The 18,163-nt window shown below is 44.6% G+C and overlaps 1 protein-coding gene across 1 annotated transcript in view; it reads right to left on the bottom strand.

Annotated features, from left to right (window-relative positions):
- NHS (NHS actin remodeling regulator) overlaps nucleotides 1-18,163 on the bottom strand; it is a 245,298-nt gene that overhangs the window by 171,341 nt on the left and 55,794 nt on the right. The gene's annotated exons all lie outside the window — the stretch shown is intronic.

The following is an 18,163-nucleotide window of genomic DNA, read 5'->3' as shown; positions in this document are numbered from 1 at the left end:
TGAAAGATATGGCAGAGGAGATAAACCATTACCAGAAAAGGCAGCATGGTTTAATAAACCCAAGAAAATGTTCTGATTTTCCTGATGGAGACTGCTTTTATTCCTTTGAGGGGGAAAAATGGAACCTTTCTTTGCTCAGTTCCCTCTCTCTAGATGACATCACCTCAGCCCAGAAAACAAATGTACTTAAACACCTGATTAGTGGGATTTGGACATCCAGATATTTTTGTGCAGCTGAGCCTATACTCTTAAGCTCAGTTGCTGTGCTCCCCTTTACACACATCATATCATATTGCACAGTAATGGGCTAGGGAAGGGTTTTCCAGATCTCCCTGAGAAACCAATTTAGTCCTGAAGGCAAAGAAGCTGAATGAATTCATGTTACCTCAGACTACGCTAATTGCATTAAAACCATGGACATGGTTAAGAAACAGTAAGACACAATTCAGGCCTTCACTGCTAGATGTCTTTGTTTGTATACTTCTGTTGTGTTATTTTGCCTCTCCCTGCTCCAGTGGTGACCACAAACTGCTACTGCTGAATGACTGAAAGATCTGTGGAGACTTTTTGACTTCTTTTTTTTTTTTCTCCCCAGGAAACAAGGGCCCAATTCTGCAGCCCAAATTGACCTGGGTGTCCCAAGTTAAGTTACATGCAGCCCATGCAAAGGTTCAGCTGTCATTAGATTCATTCACAGTGAATCTCAATGAGCTGAAACAAGAATTTCTAGAGAACAAGGAAGGCTCAATGTCCCCCTCCTCCTCTCTCCACAGTTGTACCAGGCTTATTTGTTTCTATGTTTGCTGTTTGGTTAGTGGTGGCAACTGGTTTAACCAGACATTCAGTGGGGCAGGCAGTGTACAAACACTGCTGGAGCAGCTTTCCCAGCCCTTCAGGGCTGTATATTTTGGGACTGTATAAATGGGTACAACAGAGCCTGGTGGAGGAAAGTTTAGAGAGGTGACCCACCTTGCCCCAAATCACAGAGCAAATCCACCACTTGGCCAGACCCAGGTACCTGCTCTGGCCACCACTGAAGGGTTAACACAGAGCCATGTTCATGTTTCATCTCCCTGCTCAGGTCTGACTCTCTCTTGAAACCTGGGCTCATTTAGAAGCCATTAGGATTTGGGGTGGAGATTTGGTTCATGCCTGGGCCTTCCCTCAGAGCTTTAACTTCTCATTTTGACCCTCCAGAAGCAAGAGAGATGGGATTTTCCCTTCCGCTTGCTTTCCTCGTTAAAGTGCCTTCTCACAATGTTTGCTGGCCTTGCCTGCCACGTTCTGGTCTCCTCCCTTGGTTGCTCCAGCGTGGGGAGCCCTCAGGCCTCCAGCCACCCTCTGCCCTGACACCTGTAGCCACGGGCACTCCTGGCACCCTGACACATATCTCCAGGGAGAGATAAGCTGTGAAGGGGTAGGGTGGTTGTGAGAAATGGGTCAAAACACAGCCACCACAGCCCACTCATCTGTGCCATGCCAAGCAGAGATGCACAAGGCTCTGGAGGCCTCCTCAGCAGGCCATGGCACTGGTGCTCTCCCCAGGCTTTACTCGACACTGGCATAAAAGCAGCAGCAGGTGAGATTAAAAAGGAGGTCACAAATACAGTAAGGGATCTTTTATTTACACTGGGAGCACTGTGGGGAGGAAAGCAGCCTTCCCAACACCAATGCCTTAACTCTGGGGAGGGGGGGATGCTCCTCCCAGAAGCACCCACCTCTTTCTGATGGCTGTGTGAGGAGCCCAGGAGGACATCTTCTCCAGTTGCCTAACCCAGAGCTGGGTGGGTCGATGACACTCTCGCTCTCTCCTCCCAGATATCCACTACAAAAGACCTTTAGCCATATTAATCCTCTTGCATTGAAGAGGGCGACATCTAATCACGTGGATAAAGACTGCAGCATAGGGCACGTCCAAGTTGGCTGAAGCAAGGTGGCATGAACAAACAGCTCTGGCATTTCCCACACAAACATTTTGCAACCTTAATTATATTATTTCAATAAAGACATATGAAATGGTTTTGTTTTCTTTCCTTCTCCCTCTCTCTCTCTTTTTTTTTTTTTTTTTTAATGCATACAATATTTAATAATAGATAACAGGCAGGAACCTCAACCTAGTAAACGTATGGAGTATTTTAACTCGACCTGACCAAATCAGAAGATGCCTGGAGGAAGAGTTTGATTTTCAGCAGATCCATCCACACCAGAAGAACAGAAACTTCCCCGGAGACTTCACTTTGGCTCACTGCAAAAAGCAGATCCCATGCAAAAGTTCAAAGCGTAGTTGGAGTGGAGCTGACTTGGCCATTAGGGAGCAGTGACACGGAGCAGAAGGGGTGATGCAAATTGAAATTACCAGGTGGAAGAGACCAGTGGGACTTCCCCAGGGGCCAGCATTGTGTGTTAGCAGGCTGGTGTGACTGGGGTCATTGTGCTGTTCAAACAGCAGAAGAAGAACACAGTGAAAGAAATAAGCATCTTGCACTCTACCTCAATACATACTTTCCTTTACAAAAAAAGTTACTTGCACAGTTCTCAAGGTTTTTTGTTTATTCTGTATGCTTCCCGGGGTGGCAGAAAGAGGGCACTTTATTTGTTCTTAAACATCATGTTTCCTCTCTCTGAGTAAAGCTGGTGATGTTCATGATGCTCAGTGCTCTACAGGTATTTAGCAGCTTTACACAGTGCAACAGGACAGTGAATAAGTTGCAGATTGGTATGGTTAAGCCACTTCAAACTCCATCACTGGTTGATCTCCTGGTGAGACTTTCGTGTCTACAGTGATAAAGTTTAAAAGCATGCAATTACCTGTGCTGGAGAAAAAAAATGATAATAGAAAAGAACCCCCAAATCCATCTTCTTTGTTTGTCAGATATTGGTACTCTGCTTCATTTGATAGCCATTATGTTTTTAAAAAGTAAAACAAATAAGAGAGAGCACTGTGAATGCCAAAGCCTAAAAGAGATCAATATAAAGACCTACCTAGAAAAGACTGTGCATGAAGACAATACACAAATGGTTTCACTGACCTCCCTCCTGAACCCTGTGGTTTGGTAAATACCTTACTTAATCTGTTCAGCATGAAAGTAAGCAGTGAATCAGATTCTTAAACCACCATAAATGCATGCCCACAGAAGAAGAAAACAGCACGTGTTTATTCCTGACACACAAAAAAAATAACATCACAAAGACAATATTGCAACTATAATGAAAATGTAACAAAAGCAGATTGGATCCCTTCAACCTTGGAAGCTAGATGAGAGGCTTAGAGGTTATCTCAGGTACTGCTGGTGTCTTCCAGGGCAGTTCCCTCCAGCCCCGAAGTCCACCTCCACTGTACCCATATGCCATAAACAGTCCTGCAGCTGGCCCACAAAAAAGGTTCCCAGACTCATTACCTGTCCATATTGACATCTCATCCAAAAGACTAAGATACGGTAACACCCAAAGCAATAGAAGAATCTAACCTTAGTAGACTTTCTTTTCAAGACTCAAAGAGCACGAATGGTCAAAGCCCTTCTCTGGATCATTTGGGAAGTACCTCAGAAGATTACAGACTGCAGGAAACTCTACTGCTCTGCAAAATGAAGAAAATATACTCTCAGTTAGGGTCACCTTAAAAGGTTGATGTGCTCCTCCTGTTGTAACAGAGTGGTTGAAATAAAAGCAGATAGATGTCATCAACCGAAATAAAGGCATGTGGGGCTACAAAAATATTTCACTTCTGCTTTCTGAAGGCTGTCAGTCTGTGGAGCCACAGCAGAAGAAACAAACAGTGGACCTAAATGATATTTAAATTTTATATGCTATCTGCACAACAGTTCTAATGAGAGAGATGGCTTAATGTAATCTCTTGACAGATGTTACACACACCCAGATCTCCTCAAGCAGTGGCCTGGGTCTCCTGCAGCTCCTGGGCTGATGGGGAACTTCTCCGCTTTGGTGGGAGTAGCGAATGTCTGATTCCTGTTTGCTTGTTTGTTTTTTGTTTCTTTTTTTTTTTTTTTTTTTTTTTTAAAGTTTGTTGCATCATAAAGAGCTCAAATTAAAACATTTCATTTTGGATGTGAAGTCTGTGTGATGCCTTCTGAACACTACCTCTCTCTTTTTTTTTTTTTTTAAATAAACATTTTAGCTAAAATATGCCATTTCCCCTCATTTCTCCAACTTTACTGCTAACCAGAATCTGATGATTTGAGCACACTAGCTTCTTGCTAGGTATTAGAAAGGTAATAATGAAGCATGGAAGAAATGTGGATATAGTGATGAGTTTCTGCAGACCGCTGTTTATTGACTACAAGTTCTCTAAGTCTCATCACCATTATGTCAAACAAACAAGTTGCTGCTTGTGATCTGCAAGAGCTATTGACTGAAGTCAAAGTGCCAGATGTCATTCCACACACTTACAGGGTTGCTACACCAAACATAACTTTCTTTTTTTCTGCTATGGGAGACATAGCAAAAGAAAACAACATCGTTAAACTAAAATACTGACATGGTTAATAAAAAAACAAAAAAAAAAAAGAATTGCTTCAAACAGGGCAGAGCCTAGCTTTAAGAGTTAAATTTCAGCATCCACGTGTCCTTGCTTGTCATTACGAGATAGAGAATCAACACTCCGTGCTGGCAGAAGCATCCATCAGGTCAGTGTAGTTTCAGACACAGCCATGTGCAATACAGGGCACAGCTACCAGGGTCCTGTAGGTTCTACACCAACACCTCTGAGATCAAGGATTTCCTTCCCCTCAGTCACGCACACAAATCAAGATTTGTAGGATATAGGTATACAGGCTGGCTTTAAAAAAGACAGAAGAGTAATATTTACACTGACTAGCATTTTAACCCAAAGGTGACAGTAAAGTAAAGCTTTTATCCTGAAAGACAATGACTACCTAATTGGAGACGGGAAAGGATTCAAGCAGAGGGAAAGGAAGAAACACATCCCTTTTCATCCCCCAAAAGGTAGCACAAGCAGCAATTTCTGAGATGCAGACCACAGGCTTTCCTTCGCTTAACAGGGAAGAAAGAAATGTGGAGAAGAAAAAGGGAAGAAAGAGCCAAAGACAAAATGGAGGTTCTCTAGCGGCCAACAGTGCATGTGTTATGCCAGGGCGCCTCTCAAGAGCTGCAGAATCAGTATCCAAGCATTAATTCCCCTTCACTGCTTCACAGAGAGCCAGTGGCATCGTAGCAGATTCCAACTTTACCTTAGCAATGCCCAATGGAGCAGCTGCACTCCAGAGAGCATTTCGCTTGCACGTCCCCGAGCTGTCGGCTTGCAGCACGTCACTCCACCCATCCGAACAGGAGGCCAGCAGAAAGGGGAAGGCTCGCAGTGACCTGCCCGATAACATTTTCTGCAGACTGGAAATCCCAGTCAAATCTCATCCAGCCCCATCACAGCTTCCTGCAATCAAACCTGACAAGGAAAGCCAATTACAAAATGCATTTCAAGCCTCACCTGGTCTCCCAAGAGTAGCTCTACATATTTGAAACATTTTGATTGGCTTCTTGAAATGCTTGCCTGGCTAAAGTGACCTACAAATACCAATTTGCAGCACATCCTTTATAACATTTGCCTCAGTGTTAGAACCCACGTCCTACATTCAAAGCTGGAAGCTCAGGAAGAGCTAGGACTAGCTGCTATAATCCATGGTAGAGGTAATTGTCATAATTCGAAGGGTATGCCAACAAATATGTTGTGATCGGGACTGTTATTCCTTATAGTAATTGCTGAAGGTGCCTCCAGAGTAGACCGGTCTTTACTTGTTACCTCTAGCTATGAATCTCATAGATAGGGAACAGCCAACTGGCAAAATCGTGCTCTCTGAGCTGTGCAGCCAGCCCTGCTCCACCACTCTGCCCAGCCCTGCTTGTGTGTGCCAACAAGAGAGGAGAATACTTTGTACACAGATCTGATGGCAACCTTTCATCCTCACCACAGTATCTTCTGCTAATAATAAAGTAACAATCAATTGAGGACATTAAAACAGGCCAATCCATCAAAGAAATGGGCTCAGGTTCTAAGGCATAGGAGATCAGTGTAATTCACTGACACTAGTCAAGTGACACCAATATATTCCTACTGGAGATCCAGTCTGCTAAATGCTAACACTATCCTCACATTTTACTTTCTCTCACTGGGTTCAGGCAAATAGACCCAGTTTTATAACAAGAAATCCTCCTCGTTTCTAAGGATGTCTGTCTGAATTCGGTGAAAAAGGAAAATGCCCTGCCTCAGAGTGATTACAGAAGTAGCATAACTTGGAAAAGGCAAAACTGGATTCACTTGGAGCAAGACAAAGCCAGTTCCTGCAGGCTTCCCTCCCACTGAGTTACACAAAACAAGCAACTACTTCAGGCATCCTCATGCTGCAGCATCCCAGAGCAACAGCAGTTGGGGGGCAAAAATGGAATGACCACAAGGCAGTTGCATACGAGGCACCTACGTATAAACCCATATTTGAGTAGCCTTATCCTTCATACTTGAGTCTAAACACTTCGTTCAATCAACACTGAAGAGAATACTTCTTATTACTATTATTTTTTTTTTTAGTGGCAGCAGTGTCCCCTCTCACAGCAGAGCAAGGTTCCCACGGATGCCATCCTTATCTCTCACAACGCCAGGAGGTGGGGGGCGCACAGGAAGAAGTGCCAAAGTTTGCCTTTCCTTTTTTGAAATGTCAGTGCTTATTGATCACTAAATCACTTCAACAGCTTATTAAGTAGATGTCACAGAGAGTTACTACCGGTCTCCTATTAATTTAAAAATACTAATGGCTTTTTTTTGGAGTGTAATTTCTTTCCAAATGAAAAATGCCCCCTGTGTTAAAAACTGAACATTTTGGACCCTGTTCATCAGTGTGCAAGGCTATTGATCATACATAATGCACATTTAGTACAGATTTTAACACTGCAGTATGTTTTAAGGTTGCTCTATAGCTTTGTTGTTTCATTTCTTTATCATTTCAAAGGATCCTCTCCATTTGGTTTTTCCATTTGCAGACACGCTGACATTCTCCTGATACATATTGTTCACAGTTTCATGTCAATACCAGCATAAATAGAAGCTATCAATCACTTTCCTGATGATAACAGTAAATAAATAAGGCACGCTTTAAACCTTCAAAGCACTGCATAAACATCAGTTTGTTTTCACAACATCCCTGGAAGCACTGAGGCAAGTGGTTTAACCATTTCGCTAGGCACTAACTCCGATTCAGGAATGGCTTAAGACCCATATGGCTCATTATGTGCATTAACCACAGAAGATGTACATTCTGACAGATAACCTACATATAAAAGACCAGGAAAACTGTATTTCCAAAAATTGAAAGAAATTCCACTCAATCATAAAAAAACAGCTCGTTTAACTGTGAGGGTGGTCACACACTGGACCAGGTTGACCAGAGAGCTTGCGGACTCTCCAGCCCTGGAGATGTGGAGAAGCTGGCTGGCCACGGCCCTGAGCATCCTGCTGAAGCTGCCCCTGCTCTGAGCTGGGCAGTTGCAGTGGCGCTCTCCAGACATGCCCTCCAGCCTCAGCTGTTTTGTGCCACTGCTGGATGCGGTCAGGATCCCTCCTTTGGACTGCTGTACGCTCACACAAAATAAGCACCAATATTTGAGGATACCGCAGCATTTTCCTGCCTTTTGCTTTTCTGTGGGTGCAGCTAGAAATGCCATGGGCATGGCTAGGGATGTCATTAACTCCCCAGTCCTGCAGTGAAGGATACACAGAGCCAGACACATGAAACGAAAAACACACAGAGGATCAAACTGGGACATCTGATTCCAATATAGTGTGCAAGGAGCGGGCGGGTGTTCTCTGCGTTTGGAAGCCTTTCAGCTCTCAAATATAACTACTGTTCAGTCTCCAACAAAAGACTGGGATTAAGTATCAAACTTTTTTATTTTATTTTTTATATTTTTCTTTTTGTTCAACATCTACCAGACAGACATAGTAGCATCTTTCTCTCACAGTTGTCCTTCTACAGATATAAAAGCTTCCTGCCCATTACATCCTTGGTTATTTCACATCCCATTGATCATTTTGCCTGTGCAGCTAGCAGAACTGCAGCAAATAAGCAAGCAAAGTAAGATAAGGCTAGAGTCTTGCCCTGTGGAGCTGCAGTCCTGTGCTGCCTCCCGTGTTCTTCTCTGCCTCTCCCCCTCCTTCACATATCTCCTTTCATTCCCAGAGACATTTCCAATAGCAGATAAATCAGCATTTTGAATTCTTCTTGTGATGTTGTAACAAGCAGGCAACTGGCATGACATGTTGTAGAGAGACACATGTGAATACCTAAGTCAGAAATAATGAGATTTCTCTCCCGTATGCAGCGTGAAATGAGAGGCAAACGACCTCACCGCTGAAAACAGAGGAGTGCAAGGAGAGGTGTGGGGAAGGGAGGGAGGGAGGGAGGGAGGGAGAAAGAGCAGATGTCTGATCCATTTTGCTTACTACAGTGGATTTCAGAAGAAAAACTGTCTGGCAGGCAGCACCCTGGGAAACAGCCTGGGAGGGATGGGACAGTGGCAGAGCAGTGTCTCAAAACCAGGCAGCTCCACCCTACATCCCAAGGACATGTCCCCTGTGGCCGGGCACCGCTGTGCATTGTGGCCAAACGAGCCTGGGCTTCAAACAAAAACACAGAGGCGAAAGGAGGAAACAAAAGAGAAAGGGGATAAAAGGTCCCAGTAAATCAATTAATGAAAAAGTCTGCTTCAGTCTATAGACAGCAGTGGTAATTGCTGTGTGCGTTGCTTGTGATGAATAGGGCCCCGTTACCGTTGCACAACTCATCCTTCTCAGCCTGGCTGGGAACCAGCAGAACACTGATCTCCACTGAAAAGTCTTTAATTGTTGTTAAATTAATCAGGGCAGGGTGGCAGCTTTGGTTCATGCTTAACCGTCCCATTTTCTCCCAGCCCCAGACTCCCACCTTCCCCCCTGCTCCTCCCACCCCTTCCCCGGCCCCTCAGCTCGCATCACTTTTGGGTCAGTCAAATGCTGGTCCCGTTCACACAGCAGTGAGCCATGCAATAAACCTTAGGGTCCTGCATTTCATCTGCTTCAGGACGTTGTCTCTTTGAAAGCCACGACGTAATGCAAAACTTTGGAAAGCTGAACTCCAGACATACTTAAAACCACAAGATAGGGGAGTAGAATGTTTCACCACCAACGCCGAAGCCAGAGATATGGGCGTTGCTGTTACTGCTTAACGCCGGGTGTGCAAACACTTCCCAGGAGCAGCCTTGCTCTCTGGGGTGGCAGGCAGCAAGGAGCTTCACCACCTTAAACCCTTTCATTCATATTAGGGGTCACTTCACTGAGCTGTTTACAGCGTAAAACTAGAATAAGCAAGATGACAATCTGATCCAAAATGTGTTTCTTTTTGGCAGTCAGAAGAAGTCAAGAATGTGACAGTGGTTAGAGATGACTCTCACACCCTGCATCGTCGGAAGAGTCCTCCCAGAAGTCTTAAGCTCACCCTGTCTCCCCATGCTGCTGAAGGATTTGCTGGAGATTTAGCTCGGATATCCCATGCAACTTTCACAATGTTAAGCCAAGAGTATGCGAAAGATCACTGCAAAGAGAAAGAGACCTTCCTCCACGAATAAAGAGGATTGGACAAGAAGTAATGGGAGCGATTAAGGAATAATTAAGTTGTCGCAGCAGACATCTGGGTTAGATGTAAGGAGAAAAAAGCAGGAAGAGTAGGAGAGGAGTGGAATATATTTCCTAGGCCAGCTGTGCAATTGCTGTCATCAGAGGTTTTTAGGAAGCAGACAAACGGCTGTCAGGAACGACACAGACCTGAAGACATTGAGATGATCCAAACAGCCTCTTGCAGACCTAGGGACTAAGGAGGTGGTAATTACAAGTGAGCAAGGCAGCAGCAGGCATCCTGAGGACCCACTAAAAACTGAAATGATAAATGCAGCCCTCAGTGTCTAGCCCTGCAGAATTCTGAAAGTCCCTCTTGTCCCCACTCCATCAGCTACATACAAAACAAATGCCATTGAATATCCATGAACTCTTATAAAGAAAATATATTATTTAGAGCAAAGTCTGGAAAAAAGGTGTGTTAGATTGACCAGATAATTTATCCAGCAAAAAGCATAAGCTGAGGCCTCTAAGCAGTCTTTGTCCACTACATGCCATCTCTATGCAGAAAAAGTTAGGTACTTGTATAACGCAACTTGCATGACACAATCACTCTTTCTCACCCAGCTTAAATGATCCACACGGTAAGACAACCATGGAAAGACCTGAAAAAAAAAAAAGCAGTCCATAGCTAGCATAAGCAGCATTTCACTATTCTAACTATTCTAACATAGTTTAACGAAGTCTTTGAAGAATATTCTTGAAAGAAGAGATGGCCCAGAAAGTTTCTAGGTCATTGACAGGTGATCAATCTCACTGTTTTGAAGAATTTATTATGAAGAGGTGCCCAATCAAAGTAATTTAATGCATCCAGATAAACCCGAGGAGCTGCTCGCAAAGAACTTGGCCACAAATCTGAGAAAGACTCAAGCCCTGAAATCTCATGCAGGATCCCTCCTCATCCTTTCCTTCATACTGCCATATGACTTCTTTACTTTTGGTTTCTCAATGACAAATGAAAGGCCCTCCATCTCCTGAAGTGAGGCTGTATAAGGATATATCTTAGCATAATTACATTTGATAAAGAACCACTTCAGATAAAATATGCTTGTGTCACTGCATTTTTTCCTTCTTACTTCCTAAAAATGGAGGCAAATTTGCAAGTCTTTATTATCCTAGAAAAAGGCATTTAGCATTTTATTGGCATTTCCATATTTGCTCGGCTCGGTTTTACATTCATCAGGGGTGACATCATTCGTATATTTTATTTGCATTAGAATGGCAATTTAGGGTCATTGTGCAATCCCAGCAATATGCATCGCACTGTGCGGCTCTGATCTCCCTTCTGTGCTGGGAGGAGGGAGTCTAACACCAACACAATGATGCAATAGTTTATCTTTACATATCTGACAACTTTCAGCTTCTAGTGTCTAATTTTGGAGAGGCAGGGGGAAGGGTGGTGGGAAAGAGTGGGACAGTAGAAAAAGAAGAGGAATCCCAAGGATTCACTCCCTCAAAAGAAAATGTATTGATTTTTCTTGGGATGTGCTAAAAGGCAGAGTTTACTAGTTAAAGCTGTCTACCAGATCCTTCTTCCTCTGAGGAGCAGAACGATGTACTGTAGAAATGTATCGGGGTCCCACCACGGCAATGGGACCATAGTCCCAGGAAGGGACTATGGCAGACGTTCCCACAGAACTCTTCCATCTTTCTTTTTAAACCCGGATTATGGAAATTCCTTTGTTTTCTCTTCGGTCCCCAAACCGCTCCAGCCTAAGCACCCCAGACACAACTCTTGGGCTTCAATTGCTTCATTATCTTGGGTCATTTTTATTTCAAATAAACTTACTGCAGCAGCAGTAAGCCTCAGTGAAGCAGCATTACGTTCTGTATAATAACAGAAGCTCTCTCATATGCGTGCATTATGTATTTCACTTATTTTTTCAAGGATCACTACATCTTACCAAGAATATCATTTGCAGGAGGACATTTAACCTTTCTTTCTTACCTTTTTCTATATACCAGAAGATCCTTCTATTTTACAGGTAGCTGTAGCTGAGATTTTATTGATTACATCTTATCTGTGTGAAACATGTGTAACAAAATCACTGGGTTTCATACTATCAGGAAAGAATGAAAGCACAGAGTGGGTAAAACCAATTCTAGGCACAGTGCAAACCAAATCAGGACAGGACTCATGAGTTTGCTGGCGCTTATTATTCTGCTTCTCTTAGCCATCGTATGTATCATAGCATTATTTGTGAAAAAATGTTCTTAAAGTCTTTTTCTAAGTTTGTTTACCCCTGGGGCTGGTATTTTGTACTAGGACTTTAGCTCTGCCAATAGAAGAGTCAGCTAGATAGCGCACCAACCAATCCTTGGGTTCTGCTGCTGTATTCCCAAATGCCTCCTAACACCGCAGCAATTCCTATGTTATTGTTAAATAATTGGAGGCAGGGAAGATTTGAGAAGGCAGAACAAGTTGCATGCATTGGCTTCCACAGATGAGAAGGTAAAAGATAGTTAAACTTTTTCCCAAATGGATAATTTCTTAATTATCTGTATAGATTTCCTGTCTGTCTTGCTGTTGCTACCACTGCATCTCATTAGGATTTGTTTAGCTTCAGACAGTCTCACAATTGTTGTTTCTGGATGCTTTTGAAAATTACTATAATTTGTTTGTTACTTGTGTTAAAAAAAGGCTTGAATTATGAGCTTTTCCAACAAATGTTTACCAAGTATTACAGAATCCATAATGAAAATTTACTCTGTAACACTTGGTGGTTTTATTTTTCATGATTATGAGGTTGCTGTTGTTTATAATCTGAATCGTAACAACCCCATCAAACAGTTAAGCCCAGAGTAGAGCCCTTAAGAGTTAAGCTATGGTTAGCCCAGAGTACTGGAAGCAGGACTTCATTAATTTGAGCAGTATGTTATTACAGCTTACACATATCAAATCCTAGCCACTAGTAGATGAAATTTATTACCTGAAGGCTAAGCAGGGTCTTGCCTGAAATGAGACGACAGCTTTGCTTGCCCTCCTAGTACCACGTGTCGCATCTCCATGCCACGCACACGTTACACCCAGCAGGGTGCTCTGCTTGGAGTGCTCCCGTGAGACAAAATGTGCTTCAGCATTCTTGAGTTTTGAGAAGTGGAAAACACGAGACTGGGGAATGCCTTCATCCAGCACCACCCTTCTGAAGTGGAGCCTGAAGCAGTGACCAGAGGGTTCGATGACCAGAGCAGTGACCTTCCCCTTCAGCCACCGAGGCCCAAGATGGATGTGAAGAGCCCTAACATAAGGTGCCTGCAGGCCCACAACCCCAGAGTTTTCAGTGAGGAGAGCAGAGTTATTTTTCACATTAGAAATACCGTTTTTCCTGCTGAGAGTACTGTACCTGTTTCAGTTTATACAAAATCCTTACCATGCTCAAAAGATTTAGGAAAGGTATCATTCTTCTGTTTTCAGACTGTTTTGCTTGTGGACTTGACAACACGAACCTGTGACTGGCCTTTTTCATTGCATGACAGAAGGTGCACGCTCTCCACAGGCTCTGCAGTAGGACGCTTTCCAGAAACAGCAGCAGCAACTGAGAGCAAAAGGCCCTCCGGAAGATGAGTAATGCAGAGAGTAAAGGGAGGGATTTCTGTGGCACAGGGCCCAAACTGCAACCCTTCATGAAGATCAATCAGTTCTGGATGTTACTAAGCCTGAACAGTGAACGCCTCTATGCAAGAAAATAAGTGCCTGCCCATCACTCATCGCTGTCCCTGGGGAGCTAACTCAGTCATTGGTCTGTCCAGCATCTTTGCTGTAGAATTTGGTGTCAAACCACATCAGCTTGAAAACCGCATTTCTCTAGGCTAGCACTGACATTCATAGTTCAAAAGGAAGACTGCAAGCTTGATTCATCTTCATTTTATGCCGCAGCAGTTCCACAGAAGTCAACGGAGCCACACTGACACATACCTGGAATGAATCTGGCTCCACGTTTGGGAGCAGTGCTTGGCTCTCTCCTAGAGAGCTTCTTGGGAAAAGAAGCTCCACAGGACTTGTGCTTCCACTGCACGAGCAGCACTGATGCTGTGATTCTGAGAAGGGAAAATTTCATTTCCACCAGAAGTATAAACCTAGTATCAACACTTCACTTGGTGTCCCATATTGAAAAAATCACAACTGGCAGGGTACTGATTTACTTTAGATCATAACATTACCCTCCATGCTTTGGTTGTGTTGTAGCCTCTTCAAATGGCATGCTCTGGAAATCGTTTCCAGGGTTGCTTTCAATAATTTGACCTTTTTTTTTTTTTTTTTTTTTTTTTTGACAAATTTGACAAAGCTAAGTACTTTGAAATCAGCTCTGTTGTGAGCCTTTGGGAAGCTTGACCAAATGACCTCCAGAAGTCTCTTCCAGCCTATAATTTTCACTGAATGTGAGATTCTGAGATTATTTACTGCTGCTGCTGTTTATCCTGCCAAGGCTCTGTTTCCAACCTTGTAATCCAGCTCTCCCTCACCACAAAGCACTGACTTTCCCGTTACTAACAGACTACTAACCATAGCACTTTCCTGCAAGATTATTACCAGCTCCATTCATCTACACCATATCTACTTCCAGATCTGCTTTTACTGCTTACATGTCTTTGGGCATGGGAGTCCCTTGTAATTTCCTCTTACTTAGACATTCCCGAACACCTGACAAGCAACTGGGATTTTCCAGCTTGTCCTCATCTGTTCCCCAACTGCTTCCATACAGCTTAACAGCTCCCCATTGCTGTTATCTTATGGCAGATGAGGAGGGCCTGATGGCAGCCAGAACACAGAAGCAAACCTCATTTTGCTTTGTTTTCAATCAAAAATAAATACTTCTACACACTGGTAAATGGCACACAGGCATATGGCAATGTCTTCCTCTGCTCCATACGGTGCGTATGTCTATACACACCATGTATACGTAGACTTTTCCTTTCCCAGGAAAAGCTGGTCTAAGCCCCGAGCTGATGCACCCGGTTCCTCCCCTGAATACTTCACTCAGACGCAGACAAATTGCAAATGTGAATGTGCTACATCACTCGTGTTTCTCTTGGCGCTTCCAGCGGTTTTTAACATGGTGTGCCAAAAGGGCTTCTGCCAGGCAGTATCCAGCTCTTTACCACCGCTGCAGATGCTGAAGTGATGGAGCTGGCACAGATCCATCAGGTGAAAGTGGCAGGGGCAAGGGGCTATGACAGGCTTCACCCCCTCCATTAGCACCAGCCACCTGGCTCACATTTCCCCAGTTCCCCAGATGTCCTCTCACCTCTGCCGCCCGCATTCATTTTGGCGCTGCATGCACCCTGGTGCTCTTCAAACGAGATGCCTCTGCCTGGCGGCACTCCTGGAGCAAACCAGCTCGTTCGAGCTGGTAAGCCTGTCAGTCAGTATTTAAAAGAGCTTCCAGTTTTGCAGTATATAAATTAACCTTGACACCTACTGCAGCGGTACCTTCGCTTTTCCTGCATAGCCAGCTGCACTTGAGGGGAGTTAATAACTGCAGGTAGCAAGGAAAAAACATGAGGAAAAGCTTTCAGGGGACGTGATGATGCTTCTTGCAGTGCAGAATTCTGAAATTAGCTTACAGGCAGATACCCCAAACACTTACTTGTAGCCCTTTGATCACTGGTGCTCAGCCACAGTGGCTTGTTGGACATGGCAATTTTACTTCTCCTACTTGCTTTGTGCAGGAGCTGCATCAGAGTGCTGAGGCATGCAAGTAGAAGGTAGCATTTGTGTGGCCCTTATCCTAATTAGCTGTGTTTCCACATGCCCTTTAATTCACCCAACTAATCCCAGAGATAGAGTGACCTTTGTCTTTCACCTCCTTTATCACACTCAGCAAATGAACGAGTTCCCATAACTTAGGCCAACCATTACAAATAATCAGCCAGGACTGAACCCTACAGCTTTTGTCTGCGGAACCAAAATACCTTTTCTTTGCCAAATTCAAAGCAGAGCTAAAAGCTAGGGATCTGCTTGTAAGTAACGTATTTGTAGCAAATATTTTATGCAAATGGTGGCATTTTTAAAAATTAAATATTCATCAGATTCCACAATTATTCCAGACTGACTAACTTGACTATCAAATAATATTCTGCAAATATTTGCCACAAATCACTGCCATATGTTTTAATGCAGTTCTGATATAAAAGCAAGCTGGACCAAAGCAGCCATGTCACAGCCAGAGACATCACCTTCATTTGTATCGTGCGACCAACTTTAGCCCATGAGAAAAAGACACAACATCAGGTCAGGAGACTCTCCCCTATTATACACGTAGCCTAGGTGGTAACAGCAAACAAATGGGGACTTAGTAAGCAAGAGAAGGGAAGATTTCTTCTTCCCTTCCTCCCTTGAGGCAGAGAGCTCAGCAGTCTGCAATGCGGGGATTATCCAGTTCACCTGGAAGAGTGAAGCCCAGACCTCCTCCGGGGTGAGGTGCATCAGCTGCTAGGGAGGGAGGCTGAAGGCATCACAAGAGCAAGGCCACCCACCTGTGAGAAGCCAAGACCCATGATCAGGCTGCCATGCACACATGGCCACCTAAGCTGAGGCTTCCTGGCCTGCCAGGAGTGGGCTTTGGAGGGCATTTGCAGAGCTGGTTAGACAAATTAATGCTCAGAGGGCAGTGGACATGGGCCCAGGCTCACCTCTGTGGAAGTCTGTATCTGGCACATCATCTACAAATATGTCTAGGTAGTATGTTGTACTGGTCTAAGCAAATTAAAAAAAGAAAAAAGAAAAAAGAACCACCAAAGACTCAAGAACATCCTTTTTCCATATTTCGGCAACAAGCCTGGTGACTCAGAGAGGCACGGAGTGCTCCGGGACAGCAGAGGCTAAACAAGGGGGCTCACAGAAATTAACCACCCACACAAGCTGCTGCCAGCTCCTGCACAGCCCAGCTGCAAGCAAGGTCCACTGTGCCTTTCCAGTGATCCTATCTGTTTACTGGAAGCCAAAACATGGCTGGTAACCGTTTCATTGGCATGCCAACCCACTTTTCGGCTGCTTGCCTCGTTCTCCCATCCCTGTCCCAACGTCCCTCTCCAGACGGCCAGCTCGCTTAAACAGCTACCAGCATTTGTTCGCATCTATCACGCAGTGATGGCCCGAGTCCAGATCCAAGCTGGCAGGATCAGCATCGTCCTATTCAGCGACACACAACCTACTTGTCATCCTTTTGGGAACCAGTGACTCAGACGTAACTTTATTGCAGCCTGGCAGCTGGTGGGACCGGCGAGACGCACAAAGAGAATAATGCCGGCGTGCACGGCGCCGCGGAGCGTGGCACAGAAAGCCTGGATGCAGACTTCATTCAAGCCCTGGCATAATTAAAACAGCATTACCATTCCTGGTGGCAGATTTTCACCTTCTGTAAACCCAGACTTTTGTGAGTGCTTTGTTGTACCAGTTTGCTACATCTGGAAGTCAATGGATTATGAAACAGAAGAGCAAGTTCTCTTCCTTTCTTTTCTGCTACTGCTACCAGCAGGAGCACCGCAGCCTACCTCTGGGGCTGTGCATATGGTGGAGGCTTGGCTGGAGCCTTGCCAGCCACCACAGAGACAGCAAATTGAAGTGGGTGTTTGCTGTTCTGCAGGGCTCCAGAAGGGATTTTCTTTCAGATGCTACATCTGAAGGGGGAAAGTGAGGGGAATCTTATATTTACTACAGGCAATCTTTCCCTCTCCATTCGTGGTTTTGAAGCAGAGCTCGGCAGCCCTGCAAGCTCCCTGTGTTGCCATATTTTCTCCTCCTCGCCCACCGATCCTGCTGATACAGCCAGTTTTGCAGGCATGGTTTTGTAGACCCAAGGAACTCATCTGGATGAATGAAGGAGAAAAAAGAATTGAATTCCCTCTAAGCAGAAAGCAATTGCAGCTCGTGATGCAGTTTGCCCCCACGCAGCTGTGTTTTGTTTAGGGTACCTACACCTTCCCGAAGAACTACCCTCATTTATGTAGTGCAGCATCTACTAACGCCTTACAGCAAACATGTCCTCCTAGTTGCTTTGCATAGGATCTAGCTAGAAATCCAATTCCTCTGTATCTTTTCCATGACCAAAGACCTAGCCCATACCAAACCACAATATTTACGTTTCCCCCTAAATCCAGATTTTAGCCCTGTCTCAGAACTGAAGATTCAGACAGAGTGTAAGGGAAGAGGAAACATTCACAGGGCGGCTGCAGGCAAAAAAACTAAACACATCTCCCTCCTTTTCCCTTCCCAGGATGCAAGACATTGCTGTTACTCCATCCCCAGACCTATTTACATGAGCGTACAGCCAACGCACGCCTGCTCCACCTGAGGCAATGCCTGCTCCTAGTCCAGGCAACTCCGGCAGCTGATCCCTGCCCCTCACATCCCCGCTCACTGTCCTAACCCATCCCCCAGCTTCTACTTCTCTGCGCTCTCCGAGAGGGAATAGCTCCCGTGGTTGTCTCAGCAGCTGCTCTTCGCTTTCCCAAGCAGCAGCGGAGCTAAATTGACCTAATTCCTGCTTGTTT

This window comes from Aythya marila (assembly GCF_965140915.1).
Source record: "Aythya marila genome assembly, chromosome: 1".
NCBI classification, from domain to species: domain Eukaryota; kingdom Metazoa; phylum Chordata; class Aves; order Anseriformes; family Anatidae; genus Aythya; species Aythya marila.
This window is presented reverse-complemented; position numbering and strand designations above follow the sequence as displayed.